Genomic DNA, 21,436 nt, shown 5'->3' with positions numbered 1-21,436 from the left:
CATTATCTTTCCAGTAGTGTAGAGGATTGCTTTTCCTAGGGCTGGTTTGCTCTGAGAGATAGGTCTGTACCTGGACATCAGCTGATGTACTCACGGACCGGGCCTCTAGCTGATTCTCTTCCAAGATCTCGTCCAAGACGCTGCCCAGGCTGCTGCTTGCTTCTTGGCGTGGTGTCTTGCGCATAGGCTCTGCGGCCTCTGGCTTTTCACTGGCAGCCCTCTCTATCTTTGCCACCTCCAGGATGAGGTTATCCGTGGCAAGCCTCAGATTGTCTGACTTTGTGAAGAATCTGAAAATAGATAAATGTAACAATTACCCACAACAAAGAAAAACATAAGACAAGAAGACACCACACAGCACAACAGTTAAGTCAGGCAACTGCCTTACTTCTATACAAATCTAATCATTAACAAACCTACATTTAAAAAGGAAAGAAATTGAAATTGGCTTGAATAATGAATACTGGTTGGTTTTATATACATAATTCATAACGTAATAGATACGATTATAATAGCATTCAAATGGTACATTAATTTACTGTACTTGCCTGTCTTTGTATCTTGGATCCACTAGAGTGGTGATGCTGTACAGTGGCTTCTCCTCTACCTCAGCAAAGCGGGTCTCCACTGCCTCTAGGAGCGTGCTCTTCATTGTTCTGACCCCCTGGTCAGTGGTCTTCTCCCGAGAGAGTACACGTTTGAGGGTTGTTATTGCAGGGATGACATCAGCTGCAGATGCAGTGGGATTGCTCACATCCCTGGTGAGTTCCTCAAATGGAGCTAACACCTCAGCTGTCTTCTCCATCAGGGTCCACTGGTTGGCTGTCAGTGTGGCTGGCAGGCTGTAGTCAGCTGCATACACAAAGAGAGCCCGCTTTTGCTCCAGGATGCTCTGCAGCGGGTAGAGGCTGCTGTTCCATCTCACTTGCACGTCCTGCTGTAGACGCTTGACGTCCATCTTCAGATCCTTCTGGATATCTTCCAGCCGGGAATAGGCCAACGGGGAATCTTTGAAATGGCCAACAATTTTCCTCGCGGTGGCCAGTGCGTCTATGACGCTGCGCTGAGACAGCAGACCCTCATGCACAGCAAGTTGGAGCGTGTGTGCAACACAGCCCACATTCGTTATTTCCATATCATCCATGGCTTTCAGCATTTTTCGCACGTTGTCCCGCAAAATTACATGGACCCGAGGCTTATCTATTCCCCAACTGTTAAGCATCCCCTCGATGGCCTCTCTCACACGATCTGCTGTGTGAGATCCGCGAAGGTTCTGAGCGTGCAAGGTCGCATGTCGTAAATTAAACTGCGAGTCGATCCACTGTGCAGTGAAGCTAAGGAGTGACATTGGACACACAGAAGAACTCCATATGTCTGTGGTAAACCCGAAAGCAGGCACGTCTGTTAACAGGGCTTGCAGGTGGCCACGAAGCTTGTTATGAAGGGCAGGCAGAGCTTTCTCTGTAAAGAAATTATGAGAAGGCAACTCGTAACGCGGCTCCAAGTGCTCCATGAGACGGCGAAACCCCACGTTCTCCACCACAGATAACGGCTGGTCATCCAACGCGATGAATTCAGCTATCTTGGCTGTTATTTGTTTGGCCTTGTCACTGTTCTGGGACAGTTTCTCTTTGCTTTTCAAAGTCTCAGAAAGTGTCGGTTGTTTTAGTGCCTTTGCCCGAGTGGTCGATGTGTACTCCTCGTGTTCCTCTTGGTGTTTGTTTCTCAGGTGGCGTATAAGATTGGTTGTGTTGAACGAGGCTCAGTTCTTTCCACCACGAGGAACCGCCGCCTCGCAAACATTGCATCTGGCTGTTATACTGCCTTCGCTTTCAATTTTAAAATAGTTCCAAACTCCTGACATTTTCTGTGTCCCGAGTCACCAGCTGAACGTAGCCTCTCGTTAGCTTACTGCTACTATTAGACACTGCGCCCTGCCCACTCGGTTGCCAGATTTGAGAGAAATAAGCAACCAGGTATATGAAAACAAGCCCAAAAGAAGCAACACATACATGATGTTGTGTAATTTGAAACCAAAACTAAGGCCTCAGGATGACTTTAAGATGTGAACATGGTCATTTTTGTTTTGTAACATTAAATAAAAATATTTTATAAAAAAACTTTTTTTTCCCCGATCCCCGATCTCCTTGCTCCCGATTCCGATCGATTCCGATCTTTGGAAAATCACGTGATCGGCCCCGATCCCCGATCACGTGATCGGATCGGGACTTCCCTACCTTACACTAAAAATACCGACATTTTGCCAGATGAACTCATGTAAAAGCTATTTCATCTGTATAGTTTATTTGATTAAGAAAGACTTGAATAAACACCTTCTAATCTGATAAGCCTCTCACAGTTTTGTTTATAATCACATGCCATAGAACATTATCTGCCACCAACCACACACACATACATGATAATATACATATTCCTATTAATACCAAGGTCCATTATATTGCATACCATTCATTTGGTGCTCTTGTTAAAAAAGAAACTTAAAATATTTGCATTCAAGCACATTATTAAGAAGAGCTCATTGTATAAATGCTATGTTTATTAGAGATGTCCCGATCCGATCGGCGATCGGAGCCGATCACGTGATTTTCAAAAGATCGGAATAGGGAGAAAAAAATCCGGGACTGGGATTTTTTTTCTTTTTTTTCTTAATACTTTTTTTTTTTTGTATTCAATGTTACAAAACAAAAATGACCATGTTCAAGTCTTAAAGTCATCCTGAGGCCTTAGTTTTGGTTTCAAATTACACAAAATCATTTATGTGTTGCTTCTTTGGGGCTTGTTTTCATAGACCTGGTTGCTTATTGCTCTCCAATCTGGCAACAGAGTGGGCAGGGCGCAGTGTCTAATTGTAGCAGTAAGCTAACGAGTACTGATAAGCTTTATTTTGTTTTGATCCAATGCTGCACAACTCAACTGATCCAATGCTGCTGGGAAAAAAAGAAGCTATATCCATGTTGGATAGAATATCCAATTTAAATAAAAAATAACCTTAAGGGACAACTTGAATGCTTTTTTTTTTTTTCTCTTAATGCATTGCATAAAGATCGGATCGTGAAAAATCGGTATCGGCAAATTGTCAAAATCAAATGATCGGAATCGGATCGGGAGCATAAAAAGGTGATCGGGACATCCCTAATGTTTATTATAAATCCCTAAAAAAGAGATGGAAGTGCTAGCGTGGGCTGCAGTCTGAAAAGAAAAGTTGGGCAGACTTCTGTGGAGACTTTATTCCATCATCATCATCATTAGGGGCTTGAACATTAAAGAGGCTTGGCTCTATACACAGTTTTTAGAGTAGGGTGCTTCTCCTTCAATGCCCTTAAGGTCAGCACAGTCTCCTCAACCTAATATGAGGTCAACAGAGAAAATAAGTGGTGTAAATATCCTTCTCTATTGACATTTAGAAAGCCATGGCTGCATGGCATAATCTGTGTGACTAAATAAACATGATGTGCACAAAATGGGTGGATCCCAAGTCACAGCCAGTCAGTCTCTTCTACTAAACCCATCAGCGAGTAAGACATGTAACCCCCCCCATTGTGTCTTCTCCCAGAGGTGAGGAGTAAACAGTTGTTTCAATGTGTGTGACCCCATGAAGGTACAGTAGCATGACGATCTAAATCCTCTTTTGAAAATACACATGTCACAGAAAATGTCCTTCTGCCACTGCTCTCCTGCTATTCACGACACTTGCTTACTCCCATCATGCTTTAGCTGTAGGGAAATCTGCACTGTAAACTGTTGCTGCCTGAAGCACCACGTTACAGCTTCACGAAAACTCCTATTACTCCGACAAGGAAAAACAAAGAGGTCCCCACTGTGTGCCCCCATTAAAACAAGTGAGAAACGTCTACCAAAAGATCTCAAAGAATGCTCATATACAGTATGCCACCCTCACTGTAGTAAGTATCTCTGGACGAAAGGTGAGGGAATTGTGTATTTAACATAATTCACTGCTTTGATAAGAAGTCATTTTAATCTGGGCAAGAAACACTCTGTTTTGAATGTCAACAAAATGAGGGGAAACTATTTTTTTAACAAATTCTTCACTGTTTTAACCCAGCTAATCCCTTGACTTCTATTTTTAGAGATCTCTGAAGCATACCATTTGTTTTATTCCTGAGCCCGCACACTTTCTAAGCAGTGTGTTTGCAGAGCTCAGAGCTGTTCAGCTGCTCTGTGTTTGTGGACCAGCCTGAGGTTTTGTTCCATGGCTCAGTGAGTGCAGGCAGACAGGACTTTTTCCTTGAGGGAGCAGCAGTTAAAGGGTTTTAATGCAGAAGCAGGGCAAGAGTCATGCCACAAACGTTGCTGTCTCATGACTAAATATTCTAAATATTCTGTAGGCCTATAATTCATACAAATGTGAGGTGCTTCTGTGAATGTGAAGTCTTAACTATAGGCAGCACAACCAGAATAATCTTCTAATTGTAGTTGAATAAGCCTTATTAAGGATGAATGGTTGGTGCCTTTTGGTGTGCAGTCATCACTTTGGAAAGGAAGCATAACTAAATGATTCCATATTTAGTTTAGGCTTCATAGTTTGAAATTGAATAGAAAAATCTGGGGAAGAACAACACTTTATTGCTTCATATCACTGACAGGATGATACTGCTACTACAGCTGCTGACCAGCATGACAACAGCATCTCCTTATCAACTGAGCAAACTGATACAGACCATGTGGAAAACTAAACCAGAACAACCGTGATGTGCTCATTTTCAATCATTAAAGCTAGAATAGAAATGAAGGAGAAGTGAAAGAATGCATTTCAGGTTTTGGTCTATCATGAAATATTGTCAATTGTATTTGCCCAAAAAATCGAGTTGACATTGGTTGTATGCTTAATCACTTCACAAAGGCTGCTAAACTGTTCCCTTCAGTTTTTAAAGTGTTGGGGTTGATGCTGAATCATTTGGAAACAAATCTTAATTGACCTTTTGATAGAAATTGACTCATGTCTGTGGCTTTAGTGTGCGCAGAGCGTTTGAGCAGCCACTCCCTTTTGAGGCAACTATTTTAGCTTTATAAGGTTTGTTAAGAGGAAAGCAGCCTTTTTCCTCTGTCATCATAAACTTCCACTGCAGTCTTTGTGGATGCACCTAATGGTCCCTCCTCTTTTCAAAGGCAGTCCAATATCAAGCTGCTCAGAGATCACAGTTATTTCTGTTTGCTCTCTTTGTCCAGCCTGTCAGCGCTTGCGCTCATTAAAACTCCCAGAACATTTGGGCGGCTGAAGGCGGGTTCAGGGCGTGGGAATCCAGCCGACTGCAGACCGTCACCCAGGCTGGCGTTTAGTTCTGAGAGAGGCCTTACAGACTGTCAGTACACACAAAGAGTTCAGGCCAAAGGATGTCAGCATGTCACACACACTGTCACGCTGTATAACGCAAGGTTATATTTGCAGAAGATTAGAACATTTCAAATTAATTTTAGTGACCACTCATTGCATTTTAATAACATAAATGACCACGGGGAACAGATAACGAAATGAAATACAGTAAAAATGAAATGCCTAAAATAACGATCCACAAATAAAAAAAGACAACAATAATTTATAAACATACAATCTGTTGGGTTGTTTTTTTGCTTTTTACTTATGTTTTGGACCTGTCTTTTCTTTTCTTTTTTTCAAAAAGATCGAGTTCGTTTATTTATTTATTTTCTCCATAAAAAAACCTGTTCTAACTGTTAACCGACACAAAATGAATCTATCATCTATTAGTTGTAATATTTAAACAGAGGGTCAGTAGTTATATTTTGTGTTGTATACCTCTCTTATCTCTGCCTTCTAGTCCCAAAAATATGAACTTGTATTCTGTTTCTCCTTTTTCCCATTTAGTACATTTGATTTGAAAGATCCTTCCAATTAGAGTTCATTAACACTAGAACCGCCAGAGGTCGCTGTATACCTAAAACCGCCAACGGATAAAATGTACCCGCTATTGATTTTCAAGGTACAATGTTATTTTATTTATCATACAGTTTTGATCGTACAGGGATGAAACTGATACCAATAGAATCTGTGGACTCTCAGCTTTTCATATGATATAGCTTGTGCAGATAGCATGAAGTATAAAATATTGCTACAAGTGCTGATTTAAACGCTTGGTGTTAGACTTGTGTTTTGTTTAGGTACAAATCTCTCAATCGCTCTCCATCTATCTATAACTATCTATCAATCCATCTGTAATGTTCTGTTCTATGGACATATAATTGTCTACATAAACAGACGACGTGGACTACCTCTCTCATTCCGAGTGTCCATCTTTATTCAACTGGCACGTAACCTGCACATGCATTATGTCCTCAACGTGAGCTCAGTCATCCAAGATCTTGTATTCTCCAAGATGTTACACTGTCTATATATATCTATCTATCTATCTATCTATCTATCTATCTATCTCTCTCTCTATCTCTCTCTCTCTCTCTCTCTCTCTCTCTCTCTCTCTCTCTCTCTCTCTCTCTCTCTCTCTCTCTCTCTCTCTCTCTCTCTCTCTCTCTCTCCGCAGTAGACAAAAGGCCTTGCTATAGCATTTTCTATGAGGTAAATATTACCCGCTGGCGGATATAGGTATAAAAGGCGATTTTTTCAATCTGACTTCATATTGACAATTTTTGACAGAGGGTGCTACATAACACACTTTCAGGAAAAGTCACGGACTGGGAGACTTTAATATTTTATTGAAAAAAAGTTACATGCAATAAAAAAAATGATGCTGGTAAAATGTATCCGTTGGCGGTTCTAGTGTTAAGTTACTATGTTTTAACTAATTCCTTGTAGCTGTAATAAAGAATGAAACTTTGAAGTATTTGTTTTAAAATCATTAAAATACATTTTAGCAGCATTAGGGGTGTAACGGTGCACAAACATTTTGGTTCGGTACGTGCCTCGGTTTTTAGGTCACGGTTCGGTACGTTTTCGGTACAGCAGAGAAAATTATCATAAAATATTTGTTTTGGGTTTTTAATTATTATTAAACTGTGAATATTCACTCATAAATACAAAATATAATAAAATAAACATTAAGGTGCAGCATTTCAATGAACTGAAATAATCTGTACTTGAACTGTAATGTACTAGTAGCTAAGCAGCCAGTTTGACATTAGGCTTGTCATTGTATTTTCATGTTTTCTTTAAGAAAGATGAACTTGTCCACATTGCTTGTCGAAAGGGCAGATCTGCTGGCACTAACAATGTCTCCTGCTGTGGAGAACACCCTCTCGCTAGGGACAGAGTTAGCAGATACAGCCAGGTAGCGCTTTGCTAACATGGCAACATAAGGATATTTGGCATTTGTAATAGCTTTGGCTCGGTCTGAACTTTTTGCGAGTGGTGGAGGCTTAAATGCTAGTGGAAGCTGCGTTTGCACTTCAGTCTATTTTCTTTTGGTACGGTTGATATTCACGTTTGGGTGATGCCTTTTCAAACGAGTGAGCAAGTTTGATGTATTGCCAGCCGCGTAACCAATTTTAGTTGAACAATGCCGATAAACAGCTTTGGTTCTGTCCACCTGTCTTTGTCCGTCATCTTTGTATGTAACTGCGAAACCAAAATGTTCCCAAACCGGAGACTTCAATGATGCTGGAGGATTTTCGAGCTCAACTTTATCTGCGTTTGCCATTTCCTCAAATTACTGACTAAATTTGAACGCATCCCTGTGATCAGCTCTCATAGTATGCCTCTCGTCCAATGAAACGACTTGGTCGCTCTATGACGCGTTGAACCCAATATGAGCAAATTACACTGAACGCTGCGACGCAGCACCTGAGATTACTTCCAAAAAGTTGTTCACGTTCTCAATTGTTTACGTTTAACGTTATATTCGTTTGGTACACACGTGTACCGAACCGAAGGGCCCATACCGAATATTTTTGGTACAAATACGTATACCGTTACACCCACCCCTAAGCAGCATTCATTTTCGACCATCTTGAAAATGGGACCTGTCATCTGGCTTCATAGCATAGCTCTCGCTTTATAAAACTGCAAGTCAGCGTTAGGAGGAAGGAGAACATACAGTATATTACGTAACACACCTTTACACAATATGTTTGAAATCAGCCGTCTTTTATGCTGTGAACGTTTTTCTTATTTTGTCAGCATTTAAACAGTTTCAAAAGTGATGTCCTATCTTGTTTGAGCATCCATTTCTGCATGAACTGGCTCAGCTCTCAGGAGGACCGGCACCCTGTTGAAACTGGGCTGAATTGGAAGAGTTTTATAGAACCTAAGACCATGTAGGTCAGTATAAATAGCAGCGGAGGAGGAGGGAAGGCTGTGTGACATTGGCCCATTTAGGTGCATCTTTCTGACTAAAGGTAGCTACGGTAGACCACAGGATGTTTAGGATTTTCATCACTTAGAGAAACTGACATAGGTGAATTTTGACTGAAAGAAGGTACTTTTCCAAAGTACACATTTTCTTTAAAACGGCCAACTTTTATTTATTGAAGTGACATGATGTTTGTACAGTATACTTTTTGGCGTTTGTTTGAACTTCTTTAGTAAAGCAGGTCAGAGTTTTATCCATCGGGTGGTAAGTGATCAACCTCAGAAGAATAATGCTGAGATATCGTTACATGATGGAAGTATAGCATTGGTCCCCAGGTGTGCAGATTCCTGTTGTTGAATACGCAGTCTCCCTGAAAAATAAATGACTGTTTGTACGAGTTTTGTTGCTTTCAGAGAAAAACATCAATTTTTCTGTAAGCCTATTTTTAAAATAGCCTGGATTTAAAAAAAGGTGTTGTAGAATTTGACCCAACGTGAGTGTGTTTACAGCATACAACAGTACCACCCAGTAAAAAGGAACGCAGAAATGTGAAGGTGATGCAATAATTCACATTGCTCTGCTTTAACTTAGGCAGGGCTTCTATGCTCTGACATAAAGAACTAAAATGACTTACTGAGGCTACAATTTAAAAAAGAAAGTACTAATAATTAACAATCATTTTATCTAATACAACCTTGTACAAGAAAACATTTTCAATTAATAGTAAATGCTCACTTTGCAGCCTTAACTAGCTTCACTTTTTAATTTCCACCTGTGTGGCACCAGTGCTTGTGACCAATATCCTGTAATAGCTTTGGAAACTAGTCAAGCAAATAATAATTATAATTATAATAATAATAATAATTAGCGCTGGCCTAAGATTACACATTTTTCTGCGATTTAATTAAGCAATCATACACGAGAGGCCGTTCTTGAACGTCATTATTGGTACAACAGTACTGCGGCAGGCGCCGAGGTCCGTACGCCTGTTTAATTGCGTTAAAATGATAATAACACCTTAACTTGCCCAGCCATGATAATAATAATAATATGTTACCCATTCTTAAACATAATCCAGTGCATGACATTAAGGATTTTGGGAGATGGCCCTGTGGGCCATCTAAGCTAATTTACCGATGGCCCTGAGCCCAATAGAGATTGCCCTGAAAAATGCGCGCGGACGAAATTGCACGAAGGTTTTGAGGGGCCTCCCCCTAGAACATTTAGATTTTTGCAGGTCTTACAGTAGATGCTGTCTGGTGCATTCTCTAGACTGAATTATAAGATGAACCACCACAATATTATATTGTACAATTTCAATTTTATTCTTCATTTCACTTGTTTGTTTGCTCTCTTTTGCTCTCTTGCATGCCCTGCATAGCTATAAGAAATACTTAAGTTGTTGGTCAAGACACTTTCCATCTGATGAAGGCAAATGCCTTCCCAGATGTAAAAAAGTAGAAAACATTACATTCAGTTATAACTGCCAAAACAAACATTATTTACACTATTATGGCCCCTGTTAAAAATGTTTGTAATGTTATCTACCGTAAGTTGGTCGAAAGAATGCCTCCTCATCCGGAAGCTACCCGAACAGCAGTCGAGAGGAGCTGAGAGGAGCCGAGCGCATCCGCGAAGCACACAAAATGGCGACGTTAGAGTTCCCTTTAGCCGGCAAATCTAAATCTCTTCGGTCAAAATAATTTCCCTTTAGCGCCACTTATGTGACAGACAAGAAGAGTATGTGACAGACAAGAATAGTCAATTCTAATGTCTAACACTTAATGTGGAGAAAGAGATTGTGCGTTGATCTGTTGGTAATGCCTCGGGGTTCCGGTGGGCATGTAAACAAATGCATAATGCTGCGCTATACTTTGTGGCCTCACCCAGTTGCATAGCGACGCTTATTGTTTAGGTGTCTTTTAATAACAGTGTTTCCCCTATATACAAATAGTGGCGGCGCAGCGCCGCTGCTGAAATATGAGCACCGCTGCTAGGGGGCGCCAGCCAGGTGAGGTACCCAAAAAAAACTAAAAACTTTTTTAAACTTTTTTTTTTTTTCTTAAAATAATAATAAGTGGCGACCCTTTTTCATTTTTGATTGTTTGTTATGTAGATTTGTAGTATTTGTGTTACTGGCATAGGCGACACAGGCGGTCGCCTAGGGCGCCAGATCTGGGGGGCGCTGCGCTGGTAGCTCTGGGAGGGAAAACATTTTTTTGACCGTTGGCGCTCATCCAAATGTTCGGCCTTGATGGAACAACATTCATAATTAAGTAAATGTAACACCCTTTTCACCCCGGTTACACGTTTAATTTGCCCTGTACGGTGGGCGCTGCAAGTGATGAAAGTGGGGGATGTTGGCTTATCAGACGCCCGCAGCTCACAGCCAAAGTGCGAGCGTGGTAGTGAGAGAGCGAGCAAGGGAGAGGGCGCACCGGTACCGGCGCTGTTGTTATTAGAATCTGGTGCTAGCTGCGCTAACGGATATAAGATGTAGATGTTTCTACAACCAGGGTGGATGAGAGCTTTCCTGTCAGACTGAGAGGCTCAGTGAGGTTAAGGACTCTCTGAGTGTTTTGATAGTTCACTTTAGTCTAAGTTATCTCAGTGGGTCTCAAACGTTTTGACCACAAATTATGTAAACACATATTTCCAAGGCACTCCTTTATAATTATTAGGATAAATGAAAACAGATTTGAAATCATTCCAATGTATACTTAACCAAAAATATCGTTTAAAGTTGGAGAGAAACAAAAATATGCATAAATAAATAAATGTTAACTAGGTAAAATAAGATTTGAATGAACAACCAAAATAAAATAAGCTACATTTATTTGTTATTGGCTATGGTAGGTTATTGGTTATGTTCACATACTTATTTGATTTTTAAAATGTAAACCGATCTTTTTCACATGGGTGTTTTAGAGTTGTACCCCCTAGATCAGGTCTCTAGTAATTGTGTGCTCAAAGTGCACCAGATTGAAGCATTTTACTGGACCCCCCTAGAGGATGTGACGTCCACCCCCCAATTCAAACATGTTCATACAATACTGAATACATTTGAAGCCATTTTGACGTCTATTACCTATGTCAATAAGTTTCTGTTTTTGCAGTGTATTTGTCTTGAGTAGAGATTTTTCATTTATTCTTTACACATAAAATGTCGCTTAAAATCTCACCTAGGGCAGCAAATTGTCTAGAACCGGCCCTGGTACTAGGCCTCAAGAGCCTTTCTTGTGCTGACACATAGAAACAAATTGGCGGGGCGCACTTCGCACGCGCACACACTAAAAAATTCCACGCGCTCCGCGCTCACATTATGCTGGGCCCACGTGCCTTAGCACCGCTGCTATGACTCCATCCTAGGGGAAACACTGAATAAGCAGGTAATCCTATCATTAGCTAGAACTAGCTAGATCTGATCGATATGGACATAAACGCGAGTGAAGTCTAAACTGGCGGGAGAGAGAGATCAGCTGCTGCTGACGAGTCGACACGCAGCTCCGCATGATCACATGCAGCAGTGAGCGGACAAAACACACACTTCAGGTTATAATATCGCACGTAGCTATTTTAATTACCTCTCAAACTACCTAAACTAGTTATAGATATGTTTAGTTTTGCTGTCGGGTCACTCATTAGGATCCGCTAGCTGCATAATACTAGCATAATAGATTGCCCGATCGGGCAACCAGCAGGTGAGGCTTCATTGCCCGAGCTAAATACTAGATGGCCCCGGGCCATCGGGCAGTCCTTAATGTCGAGCCCTGTAATCTATATGTTGGGATATACTGTATGTCTTATGTAAGATTGATAATTCGGCCTCACTAAACCAACCTGAGTCAAGTTGCTCTCCATTAAATGATATACAATATTTCTGTTGCGTAGTGTGTCTGCCAGTGTTGGGTCTGAAGGGAAATATTTGAAATAATATCGTAATAAGAATATTACTTGCGCTTAATAAACACATATGAAAGTGTGTTCAGTTCGGCCTTTCTACTCTACTTTCCTACCGAAAAAATTTAAAACCTTCCACCAGCTATTGTTCACATCCCACATTTGTAGCACATGGTGGCTTTAAAAATCAAAGATAGGTTTAAATTCAATATGACTTGCTTGTGTTTGTGTCCTTGCACTTTTTGCACTGTATTGTGTGGCCTTATATGTGCTACTGTAATACATACCCATTGGCCACCTAAAGGAAAAACGACAGTACATTTACTTCCATCCCAAATTGGTGTATCGACAAAAAAATCTTTTTAATATGAAATGTTTTCTCTTTCCTTTTTATATGAAGCAAGTCAAAAAGGTATTGTATAAGTGAATGTGAACCCTTGAAAATGTAAAGGAGTAAAAGCTCTTGACCTCTGAGCTTGTTGAATTGTGTCAGTGAGAATCAGTCCTCCATCGTCCTCAGAGCAAAGTAGCCATGGGAGCTTTCCAAGAGCTGTATTTTTTGCTGCTGGAGGCCAAAACACTGATGTAATGTGACTGCACTCACTGCTGCTTTGTCACTCAGAGGGTCATAAAAGATACAATGTGTAGAGAGACCCTCAGTGTAGATGCGTAAGATCAGCAAAAGCATCATATTTAAAGAGTTTTTCCTCTGTTTGCCTGAAAGCCCTTGGTGCAAGTACAAGTTGGAATTCTCGGACTGACAGAGGAAATTCCATTTAAGGAGTCAGTGAGTGAGCCACGGGGAACAGCAATCAGTAAGGGCTATTTCTGGAGAACCTCCTTCATCTCTGGACTGTTTCAAAGAACTTTGTGACTTTTTATTTTAAGGAATAGTTTAAAGATTTATAAGTTAAGTGTTTACTGAGGACAACATTCTCTTTTTTAAGGATTTCCTCATGCTACAAATAGATAGAAAGATAGAATTGGAGGGATGTAACCCTCTTTCCCACAGATCTGAAATATACTTGGACGGTGGGGTTGAGGTGACGTGAAACAACATTAACATTAGTCCTTTCTGTTGGTCGCTTGTTGGCATACTATGGGCATAGATATGTCTCATCATTATTTTTGTGAACATAAAAATAATTAGTGTGTAAATATGTGATTTGTAAATGTAAAACACCATCCACAAATGCATTTAAAAGATTTGCAAACTCACAAATAAATGTGCAAGTGTAAAACGGATCTGCAAATACGCTAAATATTTTTCACAAATAAAAAAAAGATCTGTGAATATCTTTTTAACATTTACAACTTTCGATCAGGCATTTGTGAATCCATTTTGTATTTGTCGACCAAAAATGCGTTTGCGGATCTCAAATCTCTGCTCGTGGATCTCACATTTATGCTTGTGGATCGTATTTTTACACACACGGAATTTTGAGACATATTTTCCGCCGGTCTCGGCTAAAATCTACTCGTGTCACTCGGTTATTTTCGGGCGAAGCCGGCGAGTCGGGCGTTTGTGTCCACGACAGTGACCCCGGGTAACGTAATGTGAACGGGTGAACTGTTATTACCTGCAGTAGATGCAGTGTTACTGCTGGCGATAAGGGCTGGTTGTTTTAACCATTTTCTGAGTTCCATCATTGACTGCTGTGTAAGCACCTTGCAGATGACAAACGCGCAGCGGCACAGGTCACGCGCACCTCCTGGCATAATATCATTACTTACCGTTTAAATTGACCAAATAAATGCAGCAGACAATGTTATTTAACCACAATTACAATTTATTTTATTTCAACTATATTCTTCTTCTTATTATTCTTCTTCTTATTACTAATATTGTTATTATTATTGTTAATATATATATGTAAAATGTTTCACTTATCAATTATTATTTTTTTCACTTCTCATTTTTCAAATGAGGGTGCATAACGACTCAGCTGAGGGTGCAATGCACCCTTATGCACCCCCGTAGAACACAAACTAACTGTATCACTATAACATGATGATGATGATAATGATGAGGATGGTGATAAAGAATGCATCTAACGTTCCGCTGTTCATGATAATAAAAAAACAGAGCATTAAACAAACCATCATGCTCTTACTTTGAAATCATAAGGAAATGTTGTCATCAGCAGGCCATCACGTGGTTTCCGAAAATAACCGAGTGACACGAGTAGATTTTAGCCGAGACCAGCGGAAAATATGTCTCAAAATTCCGTGTGTGTAAAAAGACGATCCACAAAGCAGAAATGTGAGATCCACGAGCAGAGATTTGAGATCCGCAAACGCATTTTTGGTCGACAAATACAAAATGGATTCACAAATGCCTGATCGAGAGATATTCACAGATCTTTTTTTTATTTGTGAAAATATTTAGCGTATTTGCAGATCCGTTTTACACTTGCAAATGTATTTGTGAGTTTGCAAATCTTTTAAATGCATTTGTGGATGGTGTTTTACATTTACAAATCACATATTTACACACAAATTATTTTTACGTTCACACAAATAATTATGAGACATATCTATGCCCATAGCAGACCCTTCACGCGATGGCAGAGCAAACAGGTACAGGCAGGGCCCATAGTGATAGCCCTATAGTTTAAATCTACTACCCACAAATAAACATATGGACATGGGTTCCTATTCAAAAAAAATTGTAAATGTATTTAGGAACCTATCCATGGGATTTTAAGTGGGGGTGGACCTCAAATCCTCTAGGGGGGTCCGGGGGCATGCTCCCCCGGTAAGATTTTTTAAATTTATTTTGGAGTTAAATGCTACAATGTAGCATTATCAGGTAAAAGATAGTGTGTCCCTTGAAGGAGGATCTTTGTTCGTCCCAAACACATTTCCTGTCGTCCCCTGGGTCACTGGACGCCGTTAGTCCTGAGCTCTGGTAGGTATGGTATCAGTAGTATTCATGAAAATGAGTACCATTTGTGTTTCAAGGATTTGGCTTGGAACCAAAGTATTTATTCTTTTGACAAAATGACAGGTGACCTGTCATTGGCACATACACCACAAATAACTTAAGTGATCATGCCATGAGGTGCACCTGGTCTCATGATTGGGATTAGGTTGCATGGATTGGTCAGTAACATACAGTATACTCAGACTTTGTGGTAGTAAAGGAGGGCAGCGCGTCTCAACATTACCAGGACTGCCCGCCAAACATAATATGACATAAAACACACAAACATGTCAAATGTGAACGTTGGAACATTTTGATAAATATTTGATAAGTATGGCAACTGTATGTTTTTGTGTATGTGCACTATATGCTGCGCCGCTGCTGAATGTATATAGGGGTTACACTGTGTATACAGTGGGGCAAAAAAGTATTTAGTCAGCCACCAATTGTGCAAGTTCTCCCACTTAAAAAGATGAGAGGCCTGTAATTTTCATCCTAGCTACACTTCAACTATGAGAGATAGAATTACTAACAAAGCACTTACAGTTGCAAGAAAAAGTATGTGAACCCTTTGGAACTACCTGGATTTCTGCATAAATTGGTCATAAAATATGTTCTGATCTTCATCTAAGTCACAACAATAGACAAACACAGTCTGCTTAAGCTAAAACCACACAAACAATTATATGTTTTTATGTTTTTATTGAACACACCATGTAAACATTCACAGTGCAGGGTGGAAAAAGTATTTGAACCCTTGGATTTAATAACTGGTTGACCCTCCTTTGGCAGCAATAACCTCAACCAAACGTTTCCTATAGTTGCATATCAGACCTGCACAATGGTCAGGAGGAATTTTGGACCATTCCTCTTTACAAAACTGTTTCAGTTCAGCAATATTCTTGGGATGTCTGGTGTGAATCGCTCTCTTGAGGTCATGCCACAGTATCTCAATTGGGTTGAGATCAGGAATCTGACTGGGCCACTCCAGAAGGCGTATTTTCTTCTGTTGAAGCCATTCTGTTGTTGATTTACTTCTGTGCTTTGGTTCGTTGTCCTGTTGCATCACCCATCTTCTGTTGAGCTTCAATTGGTGGACAGATGGCCTTAAGTTCTCCAGCAAAATGTCTTGATAAACTTGAGAATTCATTTTTCCGTCGATGATGGCAATCTGTCCAGGCCCTGAGGCAGCAAAGCAGCCCCAAACCATGATGCTCCCTCCACCATACTTCACAGTTGGGATGAGGCTTTGATGTTGGTGTGCTGTGCCTTTTTTTCTCCACACATAGCGTTGTGTGTTCCTTCCAAAAAACTCAACTTTGGTTTCATCTGTCCACAGAATATTTTGCCAGTAGTGCTGTGGAACATCCAGGTGCTCTTTTGCAAACTTAAAACGTGCAGCAATGTTTTTTCTGGACAACAGTGTCTTCCTCCATTTTATGACCAACTTATGCAGAAATCCAGGTAATTCCAAAGGGTTGACATACTTTTTCTTGCAACTGTACAGATGTAGCGATTCATTTCAGACAGTGTGAAACGCGAGGGCCGTGATTGGTACGTGATCTGCCCTCGCTCAAGGGAAAACCTCCAGCTTGACTTGAGACCGCCCCCGTGATAGATAAATGAAATTATAATGAAGCCAGCTGCAATGGATCATTGATCCACCAGGGGGTGCAGTGGGGTTCCACACTGGAGCTCATGTGAAATAAAGTCAGAGACAGTACGATGGATGTACAGCGGAACTTTGTTAAGATCCATATGTCACGGATATCATAGTCTGTGCTAAATAAGAGACATGTAATCATTTACAAAACATCACCATGTTGTTATTTAACAAAATAATGTTGTTTAGTCGAAAAAAACGAACGGGAGGAAATGCAGCCCGGCTCTCGATTTTTAATCCTAATTTAATCATCATCTTCACCACCATCATTTATGTTTATGTTTGCCGAATTGACATGAAATCACTGACACATATGAATATACTGTATTCAACTTCATTAAAACGTTATTAACTTGCCTAAACTCAGTAATTCACTAAAAATATTTATATTTTAATGGAGCCTCGTCGGCAGATAAGGATCCCAAAGTGGAGCGGAGGGATCCTTATCTGCATGACGGGTGCTATTTTCCCCATAAGGAACAAGTCGCTGCAAATTATCCCGCTTATTACATGGCCACATTCTCAACAAAGTAACGACATGACTCCTAATATTAATTGAAATGCTTTTATGGATTTAGAAAATGTTTTTATTGATTTAAAAAATAGTTGTATGTATTGATTTAAATTGACATGCATCCGCTAAGAAAAATAGTCCGTTGTTACCGTTTTTTAAACAGTCTGAATGAAACGGCAGCTCTCAGCTGTGTATTTACACAACTAATGGTCCATCAACCACAGCTCTCTCCCCCCCCTCCCCCCTTGATCTTTCTTCTCCAGCAGCTAAATGAACAGTAGGTTACTCTGAGTGACCATAGACTGTATGTGACAAGCTTACAGTTAGTGACGTAACAACACCATAAAAGCTGGTGGGTTGAAAGCAATACGGGAGGTAAAAATAACTAGAATAATTGTGATTCATTTATTGTGGCTTTTATGTTTTTAGGGATAAAATGTTATGTAATTCAGGCTTATAGTTCACCCTTCTCTAAAAGCCTTCAACAATGACAATATTCATTGTAATTTAATAAATCCTTCCAACACACATTGTAAAAAATAGCCTACTGTAAGTTAAGAAATCATTTCAATATGTACATCTTCTGATGTAACAACAATAACATTATAAATAGTAACATAGCTGAACATGGTATTGCACATTTAGCTTTGAGTGTTACTGACCTGAGATGTTTTTATTACATGAATTAAGGTGACTGAGGCTTTTTAACATACAGGGATGCAAACTCATCAGGTATGAAAAAGGTGACAAGGATCCGAGCCCCGGCTCCCCCACCCCACGGAATAATAGAGGATTTTAGCAGTCAGAACAACTAAAGCAGCAGTGTTAATAATAACAAAAACGCCAAAGAGTCACATCTAATAGAAATATATAAAAGCATTTATTTTAATTGTGTAGCAGTCAGTTTATAATTTTGGCAGCACTGTTGAGCATTTTGAAAATGTATTTTCATGCCTCTGTGCAAGGCTTAGTCTTTCTATCTTTATAGCCACATGGTGTAAAGTAACTAATACTAAGTAAGTACTATACTTGGGCACAATTTTGAGATACTGGTACTTTATTTAAGTATTTCAATGTTTTGCTACTTTGTTCTTCTACTCCACTACAGTTCAGAGGTACATGCTGTACTTTTCCTCCACTCCATGTATTTAATACCTTTAGTTACTTTACAGATGTGGATGAATGATGTGAAATATAATCAAGTGTTAAATCAGACTTTAGTTCCACCTGGAGTAAATCCACAAGCTACCCTTTAGTATACAAAGTAATTCAAACTAGCTGCACCTTTAACAGCTTTGAGAACACTTTCATGATCAATCATTATAAAACATATCATATGTATTATTCTGAAATGGACCAATCTGCACAATGACTACTTTTACTGTCGCTCCTTTAGCTATATTTTGATGATAATACTTTTCTACTTTTACTTGAGGAACATTTTGAATGCAGGACTTTTACTGTAACAGAGTATTCCTACACTCTGGTACTATTACTTTTAATCAAGTACAAGATCTGAGTACTTCTACTTTTAATCAAGTACAAGACCTGAGTACTTCTACTTTTACTCTAGTACAAGATCTGTGTGCTTCTACTTTTACTCAAGTACAAGATCTGAGTGCTTCTACTTTTACTCAAGTACAAGATCTGTGTGCTTCTACTTTTACTCAAGTACAATATATATATATATATACTTATACCACCTCTGTTTATAGCCTATGAAAAAAACTATTAGAAATAGAAGGCTAAAGCTAACGTTAGCAGATAGTGACAATGTATGCTAGCCAGCTAGCTCAACGATTCCTTAAATAATATTGCCACAGAAAAACTTTTCAGTTCACATCACGCTCTGCCGCTCCGACAGGGAGCTCTGCTCTGAACACCTGAACGGCCCGTTCTAACAGCTGTTCACCAGCGGTCCAGTCTGTGCCACAGTGACTCCGGACGCGCAGTTAATATTAACGAACGCACCCGTAGGTAATGTAGCTGCTGAAGCTAGACCATCATCTCGGAGCAGCAGAGCCTTATTATACATCCATGAGCAGAGCCGACAGGCAGGAAGACTCGAGCACACAGCTCGTACTTCATTATAATATATAAAAAAAGAACACCATGCGTGTCATGATGGCACATAACAGCTCACGGCCGCAGATTACTCCGGGTGCCAGACCCCCCCCATACCCCAAAAATATCTTTATTGCAGATCTACATGAATCACACAAACGACTTATTTTGGATTCAAAACGGCGAATTTCGCCGAAAGGTGACAAGTTTGCATCACTGAACATAGACAGAGCACAACTGAAACATAACATCTGAGATTTAACGACATAATACACTTTTTGGGGATGCTTGGGATGTGAGGAGTGAAGGACACGGCTTAGAACGGGCGTGTCGCCTGGCAGGACAGGAGAGTGTGTGCACCAGTCTGCCTTGATCTATGAATTCATGTCCGTGACACTCACTGCTGCCCACAGCTGTTTTATAGAAGGAAAACCTCCTTCACTTCATGAAAGTGTTTTAACCACACACACCTCTACACACACATGACGGGTGTTATTTTCGCCATAAGGAACAAGTCGTTGCAAATTATCCCGCTTATTACATGGCCACATTCTCAACAAAGTAACGACATGACTCCCAATATCAATTTAAATGATTTTATGGATTTAGAAAATGTTTTTATTGATTTAAAAAATAGTTGTATGTATTGATTTAAATTGACATGCATCCGCTAAGAAAAATAGTCCGTTGTTACCGTTTTTTAAACAGTCTGAATGAAACGGCAGCTCTCAGCTGTGTATTTACACAACTAATGGCCCATCAACCACAGCTCTCTCCCCCCCTCCCCCCTGATCTTTCTTCTCCAGCAGCTAAATTAACTGTAGGTTACTCTGAGTGACAAGCTTACAGTTAGACACAACACTGTCATTGCAAGTGACCCTCAGTTAGTTGACTTTTATGTTCAACTGCTAAATTCGTTACTGATAAAAAAATGGCTTCTACTGTACCTAATTACCTTAACACTAGAACCGCCAGAGGTTTTTGTATAGGCCTACCTAAACCTGTCAAATCCCGCTATTAGAATGCAATTTTTAACAACATAGGGTGCTAATTAACTCACTAATGAATTAAACCAGTTCAATACGCATTATTCTTATTATCATTCTTGATGAGCGCAGAAATAGTCTTAAAATCGGATCTGTTTTTTAAATGAAATCTGACGGCAGGCAGTTAGCTCTGATCACCTATGATAAATGCGCCGCACCTAATCGCTGGCCATTCAGCCACAGACACTGTTCGAAATGGGGGGGAGCTCCCTTGATGGCTGACTTTGAGATAAATAGGGGGAGCCCAAAACAATCGTGCATATTTGTGTCACACAGATTAGAAATGTTGAGTTTCTGTAAATAACAGTTCTTGAAATAAATAATAATTATTGTTCATTACAGTTTCTGAATATTTGTTTTATATTTGTGAATATGTCTGGGTGTTGCCATCTGTACGTGGCGGCGCTGCATTCTTACTTACGTTGCTATGGTTACGGCGGTGATGCCGGCGTGGTATTTGAAATGTTCATATTGATATTTTGTTAACTCTGGCTTTGTAATAAAAAGTATGGCAAAACGAAAACAGCCAAGCGTCACAGCTTTTGGATTCACAAGCAAAGAAGCGAAGGAGTCTAAAAATGAAAACGTGAACGGAAAACAACTTTTAATTGGCCGGCTGTAAGCGGCGTTAGGGTCGAACTTGACAGCTCCACACCGAAGGAGAGGCCTGCCGATGCGGAGCCTGAAGACGCTTCAACAATGGCCACAGCCGCCGGCGTAGTGACACCGTCTGTAGTAGTAGCAGAGTGATTTTATAGCAATTGATCGAATCCGTGCTGCTGCGAGTTGAGTAAAGTTAGAACAATATTGGCAGATTTGGATTTCACGGATCAATAACTGATGAACAAAACGTTATTCAGACACAAATGACGTCTCCTAAGTACCGTGGTAAGGTTGACAACTACAATCACATGTTGATAAAAAAAAGGCAATATGTGCCGTCCTCCGAGCTGGACACATTAGATTGGTCTCTTTCCGCAGCCGGAGAAGAAACGAGTGCTCAGGGACAGTCTGCTAAGTGCAACT

General features: G+C 40.1%; 1 protein-coding gene across 39 annotated transcripts in view; it reads left to right on the top strand.

Annotated features, from left to right (window-relative positions):
• Nucleotides 1–21,436, top strand: part of lrrfip1a (leucine rich repeat (in FLII) interacting protein 1a) — an 84,458-nt gene that overhangs the window by 20,598 nt on the left and 42,424 nt on the right. The window lies entirely within an intron of this gene.

The sequence above is a fragment of the Notothenia rossii genome (assembly GCF_949606895.1).
Source record: "Notothenia rossii genome assembly, chromosome: 2".
NCBI lineage: Eukaryota > Metazoa > Chordata > Actinopteri > Perciformes > Nototheniidae > Notothenia > Notothenia rossii.
The sequence above is the reverse complement of the archived record's forward strand: the minus strand, read 5'-3'. Positions and strand labels throughout refer to the sequence as shown.